An 11,330-nucleotide genomic window follows, 5' to 3' on the forward strand; every position below is an offset into this window, starting at 1 on the left:
TCCTCTCCTCTCATCTCTTCTCCTCCTCTTCTTCTCCCTAGGCCGGTGTCCTTTCCGACAGTACATGCCTAGCAAGCCAGCGAAATACGGGATCAAGTCGTTGGTGGCCTGCGATGCAAAATCCAGCTACGCTTCGAAGATGCAAGTGTACACCGGAAAGCCGAGCGGCGGACGTCCAGAACGGACCCAGGGGTTGTGGGTAGTGTGCGTCCTAATATGGGGTGGGCTATGTGAGGGGGCCAACAGCCGGAGGAAGCAGGGACAACACAAGGGTTAATGAGCAAAAATCACAGTTCTGTGTCTCTATATATGGATTCAAGCAATCAAGCATTTTGGACCTCCACTGACACACCTCTTTTCTAAAGCTCTGCGTTGATCAGGCTTGAGGTGCTGACTTTTATCACATTCCTTAGGTTATTTTATTTTAAGTTTAGTTTAAGTTTAGATTAGTGGCCCTTCTATTCTCCATTAATGATAAGTTGAAGATGATCAGGCTTCTGTATTTATTGTGGGTCAAATTTCTATGTGCTCTCATTAGTTGATATCAGTCTACATTGTAACAAATTGTTTTTTTACATTACAAGGGATTATGTAACAGTGATAGATTTCAGCCTGCAGACACTGTAGTTATCCTGTAAGTGAACGTAACAACAGTGCTTTCAAGAATAAAGAGTAAATAGTAATTATCCTTGCATCTATTTTAACACTTTATCTGCAGCCATCTGTCATCATTTGTAACATGAGCAGCAGAGGGTGAACATTATCACATCTAAGGTATTTTCCCATCCAAAGCTAAACAGGTGTGATCAACCATTTGACAAGACAAGACGCAGACACATCAGAACACATCAGATTACATGTCCACATTCCATCATCAGTGTGACCTGGGCAACATTGAAGAATCTTCCTCTGAGCCTTTTTCATAAAGAAGTTGTCGTGGAAATTTATCATGAGATTTGAAATAATGAGTTTCTCAGACCAGAGTTGCCTTAGAGTTTTAATTATTAGCTCTGCAGAGGGTTACACAGTCAGCAACATGGCTCAGAGTGCAACAAGGAGAAGTTAAAAAGGAAGGTTTTTATACAATGTGATAAACAGGAAACAAAACAGAAAGCAGACAGGACCGTCTGCTGTCTGGCATCACTGTTATAAAAAAAAAGGAGAATCAAATCCAGCACACAGTTGCACAAAGGTCAACAGCAGGTGGAAGACATTGATGTTGTATCAGCTAAGTGCACAGAAAACAGTCAAAACAGTAGTAAGACATTCTTCACAGTAGTAAGACATTGATCAGTGGAATTTTCCATCACACTATAAGTCCGACCCATTAACCACCCCATTAAGGTTTGGTCAACAGTATATAAGTCAGGTACATTTGAACAGGTGGGTCTGAGACTCACACTTGTCTCTGGAGGAGGTATGAAGCTTACAGATAATGTTTTTCATTTCACTGTATCTTATTGTTTGTATGGTATTATTGTCTGGAGTATTTGTCTGATACAGCTGTGTCTGTTCTGTGTGCTTCTGTCTCACTCAGAAAGGAGTTCATGAGCTTCAGTGTTGGCTGCAAACGTCATTGACAGTAAGTACATGATTTTATTCTGGAAAATGTATTTTGAGCTGCATGCTTCCCAGTGAACTTATTACAAACTGTTTTGTTTACATATGAATTGTTTTGTGTGATTGTGATTATTGTGATTAATGTATTTGGACACTAGCCAAGACTTAGATGTCCAAGATAGATGTCATGTCATATGTCAGGGGATCATGGCGTTGAATTATGTGCAGCATATGTTTAGACAGAGTCGAGATGTTAACAATTATATGCTTTGGATAAAAGCCCCTTACAGGACAGGTCTCAACAAGTAGTGGTTAACGGTACAAATATCAGCAGCACTGTGCTCATTCCAATAACTGTCTATCCAAGTGTATCAGATCATGTCAGCCAAAATCAGAAATCAGTCACAGGAGACACATCACAGCGCAATGATTTAATTTGGGCCCGAGCACCGAACGGTGGGAGGCCCTATTGAAATTGTAAGGATTTTTCTTATTAGGGCCCGAGCACCGACGGTGGGAGGCCCTATTGTATTTCGAAGGATTTGTATTTCCCTTTTGGGCCTTTTTCAGGGCCTAGACATGCTCAAATCGTTACCAAAGTTTGCAGGGAATTCAAAACCCCAAAAAGTTATTGTATTCTGGAGTAATTTGAAATGGGCTTGGAAAAATGCCTCAACAGCGCCATCTAAGGAAAAGCCCCTCAGTTAGCTTTCGCCGATCTTCACAAAAATCGTAGCCCAGGTGTATCATGACCAGACAAACAAAAAAGGTCGGAGGTGCAATTGGAAAAAAGCAACAGGAAGCCCGCCATTTTGACTTTAGTGGCCATATTGGCTATTTTCCACATTTTTACTTTGACGTACTTGTACCAGGGCTTTAATCAGATCAACTTCATATTGAGGTGCATCTCATCTCAACAAGATGGAGATGAAAACTACCTGGAATTTCAATTTTTCGTCACATGGTGTGACCGTGGCGTGGTGTCAAAGTTTGATTACACGCCATCAAAACATGAGGTTCTGTATCTCTGACATATTTGTTCCAATCGAGTCCAAACTAGACATGTAAGACAAGAGTCCCGGCTTGGTGACATCTACACAGAAATCTTGACTTAAAATCACAGCGCCACCTGCTGGCTACAGGAAGTGACATGTTTTTACTTTAATGAACTGCTCCTGGCTGCTTTACAATATACAGCTCAAAAGAGCTCAGTCAAGTCATTGGACCATGGTCAGAATTGTGACATTTCCTCTAACTGTGTAAACATTGAGGTGCGGCGAAGGTTCATCATTCGCCAAAGGAGGCGATTTAGTCATAACTCCACTGTGCATTGTCCTATCACCACCAAACTTCTGTCTCATGATCAGAGACCAAGCCTGAACAGCTCTATGTGTCAATATTTCCTCACTGTCATAGCGCCACCTACTGATTCGCCATAAAACAGGAAGTACTTTGTAAATCCAATCTGCATTATCCAACCGGCTCCGAACTACTGCCCTATGATCACAATCCTGACCTGAACACATCCATATATTAATATTAGTTCAGGGTCATAGCGCCACCTACTGATCAGTGTGAAAATTAAGTTGTCATTGTCCAATTGACACAAAATTGCTCACGCTACATCAGAGCCCCTACTTGAACAGATCTATTAGTCTGTAGGCAGTGTTGTGCAAGTTCACACCTCTCATGAACTAGTTCAAAGTTCAGTTCATACAAGTAAACATGAATAGTTCACGTTCATAGTTCACCATTTAAATTCAGAACTAGTTCATAGTTCAGTTCATTTCATAGTTTTAAGGTGGAAAGTGAGAATGAAAGACTTAACTTGTTTTTTAAAGAAAACTTTATCCATCACTATTGTTTATTTATTCATACCCTGCACGAGTTTGTGCCTTGAAGGCTGCAGACAATGTGGTTTGGGTCATTTGGGGCTGTTGGCAGGGGGTGTTGGTCTTTTTTTGACTTTCAATTACTTGGAGATAACCTTTTAGGCTAGCTGGATGCTTCAGCTCCACATGCCGTTTTAAATTAGATGCGGATGAGGCTGACGTCCGGACTTGCTTTTCCAGCGCAGGATGACACAATTTGCACAGAAAGGTGAGATTTTTACTGTCGGAATCTTTATCAGACAGTGTGTAAAAATCCCGCAAATAATATTAAGGTGCATCGGATGTAGTCGCTGAGTCTGCGTCTCTGCTTTCACTTGCCATTTTTATATGAGACCGAGAGCTGTTGTCTTGGAATACGTTGCTTGTTTGGACTACATGTGTGTGCGATGAATCATGGGTAACGTAGTGCGAAGTCGAGTTAGTTGGTTTAGGTTAGGCTGCATCGCAGAAATTTTACGGACACTGAGCAACGACATGGTGCAAGCATTCGATTTAGACAGCGTCTCTCCTCAGGAGAAGGAAAACATTCCGTAACGTTTTAGCTAGACCTCAGATAATATGAACGTGTTCACCGTTCAAATTCATTATTTGTCATTAAGTTGCGTTCAGTTCATCGTTCTCATAAAAATGAACGTGTTCAATGAACGCGTTCTTTTGAACTTGTTCATGCACAACACTGTCTGTAGGTAATAATAGTGTTGTGCAATAATGCATTAAACGTGATACCATAAAATGGTGTGCCTTTCGGCATTCAATAAATTTGGTTATCAAAATAAAATATTGAATATTAATATTAAAAATATTTATATTAAATAAGAACTTTAATTGATTAAAGTTACCTCGGGGCACCACCCTTCAAAGGAAGGGAAAAGATAGTCAATTCATTGATTAAGTCTCATAAAAGTACTAATGACAAATTTGGAACTCTGATTAACAATTCAATTAATAACTACAACCAAAATTACCATATAGATAGTTAGCAAGGTTGAAGGATATAGAGTTCTTGACAGTGTAGAGGTTGGCAAAATTCACTTATGCAACATTAATGAAAAAACATTTGTGAAAGAAAAACATTTATTATGAACATAATAAAGTATAAAAACACAAATTACTAACGGTGTACTTACTAAATAAAGATATGTATGTGAGTATGCGTGTGTGTGTGTGTATGTGTGAGTCAGCGTGCTTCCAAAATGGCGGCTGGCCACTCTAGAGATAACAGACTCTCCTTTGGAATGTTTACGACATGCAGAGAGATGTGTGCTGAGATATGCGTGTGTCTGTGTTGGTGCCAAATTAGAGAAAGTTACTAGCTGCATGCAAGGAAAGACTGAAGAGCATAACTAACATTAACTTTCAAATAACTGGTAACCAAAATATCACAGCAACACAAATCAAACTTATAAACATCACAAGGAATCGAATAAACAGTCTTTGCTTAGCCTAGTATGATTATTAAGCCCAGTTGTGTTACCCGTCCATGGAAAGGGAAAAAAAGTTGCTGTGCTGTTCGAAATTCTGTGAAGTCGTCTTGCTGGTTTTTGTGGCTCCTGCCTTCGTGGTTCTGTTGGGCTGTGCAGCTCAGTTGCTGGTTGAAGTTCTCCTGCAGGACATCGCGTCGCTGCTCGAAGGTTGGTAGAGCTTGGATTGCGAGGAGGTTTCCTTGGTGAGATGAGCTGGAAGCTGCAACTCTCCTCCGTGAAGGTGATTTGAGTTGAAAGAGTGAGCTGGACCGCCACCCTTCTCCTCTGAGAGGATTCGTGGAAAGAGCGGTGTGCTCCTCTTGAAGAGGTGGACGGAAAGAGAGTGAAGAAAGGGAGACCTGGCCTTATATTGGCTTGGTGACCTCATAGGTCATGGGGCCCAGAGTGACCAATAGTGGTTGACCCTTGTGTCTCTGGGTGTTTTTCACACCTCTGTGTGACGTTGAGGCACCCTGGGAGACTGAGTTCTGGAGGCTCTGGTTTTCTCCAGAACAAAGGACATGTGGCTTTAGGTTTTTGACTACACATGTAGGCCCGAACTGTGATACACAAATACCATGTCCCACCTGGAACGCAGCCCCTAGGTTTCCCCTAGGGAAAAACGCAACAGGAAGACCGCCATTTTGGATTTAGTGGCCATTTTGGCCATATTCCACATTTTTACTTTGACGAACTTGTCGTAGAGCTTTCATCAGATCAACTTCAAATTGAGGTGAGTGTCATCACAACAAGATGGAGATCTAAACTACCCTCGACAAGAGTCCCGGCCTGATGACATCTACACAGAAATCGTGACTTAAAATCACAGCGCCCCCTGGTGGCAACAGGAAATGTCTTGTTTTTGGAACGTCTTACACTTGGAAGTATTCCTCCTCATCTACTGACTGCAACCATGTCAAACTGTATCAAACGGGTCTCAAGACATTGATAACGAAGGCATAAGATTACTGTGACTTTTCGTCAAACGCCATAATAGTGGCGTGGCGTCAAAGTTCATCAACTCGCCATGACACACGAAATGGCTATAAATTCGGTGTTCGAGGTTCAACCTTCCTCAAACTACATTTGTGTAGCAACAGACCCCCCCCCCTGCAGACATTCATATGGTTTTGAGGAATGGGCATGGCAAAATAACTGACTAGCGCCCCCTAAAGGGCAGCCCCAGCACTACGATTGGCCGACATCTACAAAAATCGATGGGGACATGTGTCTTTTCATAACAAACAAATAAGTCTCTTGGATAGATATGCTAGACCAAACAGGAAGTCCGCCATTTTGGCTTTAGTGGCCATTTTTCACATTTTTCACATTTTTACTTTGACGAACTTGTCGTAGGGCTTTCATCAGATCAACTTCATATTGAGATGAGTGTCATTTAAACAAGATGGAGATAAAAACTAACTCAAAGATCGATTTTTCTTCACACGGTGTGACCGTGGCGTTGCCTCAAAGTTTGATTACACCCCATCAAAACATGAGGTTCTGTATCTCGGACATATTTTGTCCAATCGAGTCCAAACTAGACATGTAAGACAAGAGTCCCGGCCTGATGACATCTACACAGAAATCATGACTTAAAATCACAGCGCCACCTGCTGGCAACAGGAAGTGACATGTTTTATACTTTGATGAACTGCTCCTGGCTGCTTTACAATATACAGCTCAAAAGAGCTCAGTCAAGTCATTGGACCATGGTCAGAATTGTGACATTTCCTCAAACCGTGTAAACATTGAGGTGCGGCGAAGGATCATCCTTCGCCAAAGGAGACGATGTTGTCATAACTACAGTGTGCATTGTCCTATCACTGCCAAACTTCTGTCTCACAATCAGAGACCAAGCCTGAACAGCTCTATGTGTCAATATTTCCTCAGTGTCATAGCGCCACCTACTGATTCGCCATGAAACAGGAAGTACTTTGTAAATCCACCCTGCAGTATCCAACCGGCTCCGAACTACTGACCTATGATCACAATCCTGACCTGAACACATCCATATATTAATATTAGTTCAGGGACATAGCGCCACCTACTGATCAGTGTGATAATGAAGTTGTTGTAACATTGTCCAATTGACACAAAATTGCTCACGCTACATCAGAGCCCCTACTTGAACAGATGTATTAGTCTGTACGTAATAATAGTGATTGCGCCACCTACTGGCAAAAGGAAGTAAGCTTTGTTTTACAAATATCATTCGATTTACATAAAATTTTCACAGTGTGATGTGCTATTTGATAGCGTGGACCGTAATGAGCAATTAGCAGGAAAGGATCGACATCGCGTGACAGACGCAGGAAGTGAAGCGTTTATCCTTGCCGCAGTGCGCAAAACACATGCAACGCGGAGACGTGCGCTTCTTCAATGATCGCTCTCTCCACTAACCGCAACAGGCTTGAAAATGTCTGTGCTCGGGCCCGTTAGTGCTACAACGTAGCCCTAGGTTTGCATTGGTTCTTTAACCACATGAAATATGTTTACTTTGATCAGTTAAAGATAGGGTTGGTAATCTTGGCAAGAACAGGTTACACATACATTCCCCTTCAATCGGTCCTTTCATCAAAGCTACGCCATAAAACATATGAACCTGCACTGACTGACTACTACTAGAATCCAACGATTCTTTGACTCACACGCAAATTTCTGACTATAAACTCTGCTTCAGCGTTGTATGTCTGTCTGGCTTGTGAAGACTCTGGTCATGTGCAGTGAGAGCACGGGTAGGCTGGTTGGTTAGTGACAGACAGACACGCCCACCAATCATTTCATTTGGTCCAAATGATTGGTCCTGTGAGGGCCACAGACACTAGCTTCTGTCTAAAATCTTTTTTATTTTATTTTATTGACGACTGTCGGGATGTGAAGAGGATTTCCACAAATAAAATGGAGACGTTTTCAGAAACAAATTCGAGCCCTACCTTTAACTATTTTTAAAGCCACACATTTACTATGATAAATACTCCTAATGTTATATTGTAACTACATTAGATATTGCTATTGTCTTACTCTAAATACATGAAATACTTTTACTGTGATATTTTAACCACATAAATTACATTTACTTTAATATTTTACCTATGTTTAGGACCTTAACTGTGATATCTAGTTACATTAAACACTGTTATTGTGTTCATCAAACTACATTAAATACTTTATCGTAATATTTTCACTCCATTAAAGTACTTATACTGTCTATTTTAGCAACATTAAATACCTTTACTCTAATATTCTAAGAAAATCTAGTACCATTACTGTCATATTTTAACTACATTAAATACATTCACTTTGATCATTTAAGTAGATTAAATATTATTATTGCCATACATTAAATAAACTTTTATTGTCATTTAAAAAATTTAATATTTTAACTTTACAAAATACTTTTATTGTCATACTTCATTAAATTATTTTACTGTGATATTCTAACCACATGAAATACTTTTACTGTTCTTTTTTAACTACATAAAGTAGCTTACTTATCTCATCATACTTAAAGTGCTAAAGTACTTTTACTGTCATACTGCAGCTACATCAAATACATTTGCATACAATGATTTTGCTTGATACTTGATAAGCACATTAAACACTAATACTGTGGTTCTTAAACTACATCAAGTATTTTACTATCATATGATAACTATATCAAATATCTTGACTGTCATAATGTAACTGTAAATAAATATTTTTACTGCTATCCTACTTGTAGGATATTTGCGTATTTAATCATTGTCTGAGTATGATTTTTAAAGTAGTAATATTTTACTAAATAAAGGATTTTACTGAATAAAATATGTCAGTTAAAATAACAAAACATAACAGAAGGCGTGACTCTTGGCTGGGTCCATATTTTAACTGCAGTATCAGTATCAAGTGTGAAGAATAAATACAACTCTCTTCCATTTTGATATTACACTGAGGGAGAATGGGTTTGCAGGCATTAACACACAGTTCATATGAATACACTAAACACAACCAGCATCAATCAATCATTAACTTAATATTAGTTATTTCCTCCATTGTTATGTTAAACTCTGTTATTTGATCATTGGCCTTCGGAAATGTTAAACCCCCCCCCCAAAAAAATGTATTATGTATGCCTCTAATATTCCATGTACATATTTTAATTACAGCGTTAGTCTTAATGATAGCACAATAATAGCTGAGGGCGGTTGTTGTCCTAAATCTGTATTCACTTTTAAGTCCATAACGACTTTGATATTTTTGAGTCCATAAAATCAATGCAAGCAAATATTTTGTCAGTCCAATAACTTCCATATTGATGTCTATTCATTAATAAATGTAGCCTACTAACCATGCTGGTCATGTCAGTAGGATTCTTAGGATATCCTGACATAAAAGGTAAAAAATTGTTAAAGAACCTAAGTACTACAAGTGATATCCACAACAGCAGCTTTGTCTCTGTTGGCAGTGGAAACTGTATCTGTTTTTAATTCTGTGACATTTGAAGGTCCGTTAGCAATAACACTAAAAGGCTGGGAAAAGCTTTCAATCTCTTGGCTGGATTAGAAATGGAGAATATTCTTGAAAATTAATGATAAAGGGAAGTCGCTCTTTATAAGAGTGCTCGATGCTGCACGTTTCACCATTACTAACACAGTACCTGTTTTAATCCTGTTTGGAATGGGCTGTGTACTTGGTCTGTTCCTCGTCATTAGTGAGTCCTCCTCAAACATTATCCTGTTACTTTTTAATGTTTGTGTGCTGGATGGTGTGGTGCCAATTTCTCTTTAATAATACACAACTATACATTGTCTCTCGGAAAGTTCAATTCTAACACCTGCAGGTGGGCTCACCCCACACAGCCACCTAGTGTAACGTGTATGGAATGAGCACAGAGAAGAGTAGAATTACTTCAGTTATACAAGAAGAAGCCCCTCCCTGCGAGGAAGAAGAAGTTCCTCATCTTCTTCACTGTCTGTCCAGGGTGGGTAGACATCCTGTCTCTATCTCTGTCCCAAACCCCTGGTGTGCCTTCTGGTGTGAGACAATGTGTCTCCGAGATCACTTATCTTCGTTTACAAGACAAAAGACCCCAGTCCTGTATACAATACAGGATCCCCTCACCCATCTATATCAAACACACTAAGTAACCCCTGCCGTCACCATTTGCCCAGAGGGGGAAACCATAAACAGTTATAGTCCCCTGAGCAACTCTCGTAAACTTTAGTTAAGTCACAGAAACACATCTGTTCATACATTCTTCGAAATACATATCTGTTCTTCTATTAAACATTACACAAATGCAAAATCTGCCAGTACAATGGCTTGTGCATAGCTTTTTATAAGCAGTCTATGGGGCAGAGTGAAGTTTAAAAAACTGTGTTCATCCTACCTCGTTTATCTGCAATGAAGATTTGATAGTCAATGTTTTTCAAAAAATGAAACTGAATGGTCTGAAATGGTTTGTGAATGATGAAAAAAAATTATCAAATAATCTGGTAGCAATTTAGACTCACAATTTAACCCATTTGCCAACTGCTGTTGAATTTGTTCTGAGGATGTAAAAGAGGACACGTTCAACTCGGTCCTCAGACTCAGGCCCACTGCCCCGTCCCCACTGACTGCTACAGTGCACTGGTCACCTGTTTATTACATTTTTATTGAAATTGAACATACTGTGTATGCATAAATTCGACACTGCCCTTCCCTAGGAAAATAACAACACACATAACAAGTGTGAAGTTGATAAGATGAATTAAGTTCAATTTTATACAAATAGTTGTTGGTAGTCATTAAATTGTATGTGTTTGTGTATTTCTTTTATCTTTCAGGAATTATCTGGTCACACTTCATTGCTTAGCTACTGAGAAATTAATAAAAAATGGGGAACGTACCATCAGAGAGTAACATGGGCAACAGCCTGAGATGCTGTGTATGTGATAAAGTCTTGCCTCCGTGCCATTCTTTTGACAATTTGTACAAAACTACTCTCCATGGCCAATATGTTTATGTCTTCAATGGAGGCGAATACTACAAACCAGTCGGTTACGATAATCGATACCATTGCCAACATTGTTTTTATAAGCCAATCAGAGATGAGGAACAAAGGCAGAGAGAGGAGGAGAGGAGGAGAGAAGAAGAGAGAAAGAGAGAGGAGGAGAGAAAAGAAGAGGAGAGAAAGAGAGAGCAGCAGAGACAAGAAGAGGAGAGACAGAGAGAGAGAAAAGAAAAGGAGAGAAAGAGAGAGCAGCAGAGACAAGAAGAGGAGAGAAAGAGGGGAGAAAGAGAGAAGAAGAGAACAGAGAAAGAAGAGAGAAGAGAGGCATCAGAGACAAGAAGAGGAGAGAAAGAGAGGAGCAGAGAAAGAAAAGGAGAGAAAGAGAGGCAGCAGAGACAAGAAGAGAGAAAGAGAGGCAGAGAAAGAAGAGGAGAGAAA

At 39.8% G+C, this 11,330-nt stretch overlaps 1 long non-coding RNA gene across 1 annotated transcript; it reads left to right on the top strand.

Annotated features, from left to right (window-relative positions):
- Nucleotides 1–1,268: 1,268 nt before the first annotated feature.
- On the top strand, nt 1,269–11,096 carry LOC124852357. The gene is made up of 3 exons (XR_007032944.1): nt 1,269–1,417; nt 1,538–1,582; nt 10,726–11,096. It is a non-coding gene; the product is annotated as an uncharacterized LOC124852357 (long non-coding RNA).
- The last annotated feature ends 234 nt before the right edge of the window (nt 11,097–11,330 follow it).

This window comes from Hippoglossus stenolepis, chromosome 9 (assembly GCF_022539355.2).
Source record: "Hippoglossus stenolepis isolate QCI-W04-F060 chromosome 9, HSTE1.2, whole genome shotgun sequence".
Classification (NCBI taxonomy): domain Eukaryota; kingdom Metazoa; phylum Chordata; class Actinopteri; order Pleuronectiformes; family Pleuronectidae; genus Hippoglossus; species Hippoglossus stenolepis.